Below are 1,524 nucleotides of genomic sequence, written 5' to 3'. Positions count from 1 at the left end.
GAGCCTGCTCCGCCATTCAATGAGATCATGGCTGATCTTTTGTGGACTCAGCTCCACTTTCCAGCCCGAACCATAACCCTTAATCCCTTTATTCTTCAAAAAACTATCTATCTTTATCTTAAAAACATTTAATGAAGGGCAAGGAATTCCATAGATTCACAACCCTTTGGGTGATAAGGTTCCTCCTAAACTGAGTCCTAAATCTACTTCCCCTTATTTTGAGGCTATGCCCCCTAGTTCTGCTTTCACCCACCATTGGAAACAACCTGCCCACATCTATCCTATCTATTCCCTTCATAATTTTATATCTTTCTATAAGCTCATCCTTCTAAATTCCAACGAGTACAGTCCCAGTCTACTCAACCTCTCCTCGTAATCCAATCCCTTCAACTCTGGGATTAACCTAGTGAATCTCCTCTGCACACCCTCCAGTGCCAGTACGTCCTTTCTCAAGTAAAAAGATCAAAACTGAACTCAATACTCCAGGTGTGGCCTCACTAACACCTTATACAATTGCAGCATAACCTCCCTAGTCTTAAACTCCATCCCTCTAGCAAAAAGGACAAAATTCCATTTGCCTTCTTAATCACCTGTTGTACCTCTAAACCAACTTTTTGCGACTCATGCACTAGCACACCCAGGTCTCTGCACAGCAGCATGTTTTAATATTTTATTATTTAAATACAAACAAAGAACAAAGAAATGTACAGCACAGGAACTGGCCCTTCGGCCCTCCAAGCCCGTGCCGACCATGCTGCCCGACTAAACTACAATCTTCTACACTTCCTGGGTCCGTATCCCTCTATTCCCATCCTATTCATGTATTTGTCAAGATGCCTCTTAAATGTCACTATCGTCCCTGCTTCCACCACCTCCTCCGGTAGCGAGTTCCAGGCACCCACTACGCTCTGCGTAAAAAACTTGCCTCGTACATCTACTCTAAACCTTGCCCCTCTCACCTTAAACCTATGCCCCCTAGTAATTGACCCCTCTACCCTGGGGAAAAGCCTCTGACTATCCACTCTGTCTATGCTCCTCATAATTTTGTAGACCTCTATCAGGTCTTCCCTCAACCTCCTTCGTTCCAGTGAGAACAAACCGAGTTTATTCAACCGCTCCTCATAGCTAACGCCCTCCATACCAGGCAACATTCTGGTAAATCTCTTCTGCACCCTCTTTAAAGCCTCCACATCCTTCTGGTAGTGTGGCGACCAGAATTGAACACTATACTCCAAGTGTGGCCTAACTAAGGTTCTATACAGCTGCAATATGACTTGCCAATTCTTATACTCAATGCCCCGGCCAATGAAGGCAAGCATGCCGTATGCCTTCTTGACTACCTTCTCCACCTGTGTTGCCCCTTTCAATGACCTGTGGTCCTGTACTCCTAGATCTCTTTGACTTTCAATAATCTTGAGGGTTCTACCATTTACTGTATATTCCCTACCTGCATTAGACCTTCCAAAATGCATTACCTCACATTTGTCCGGATTAAACTCCATCTGCCATCTCTCCGCCCAAGTC

Source organism: Scyliorhinus torazame, chromosome 14, assembly GCF_047496885.1.
Source record: "Scyliorhinus torazame isolate Kashiwa2021f chromosome 14, sScyTor2.1, whole genome shotgun sequence".
Taxonomy (NCBI): Eukaryota; Metazoa; Chordata; class Chondrichthyes; order Carcharhiniformes; family Scyliorhinidae; genus Scyliorhinus; species Scyliorhinus torazame.
Note: the sequence above shows the minus strand (reverse complement) of the source record.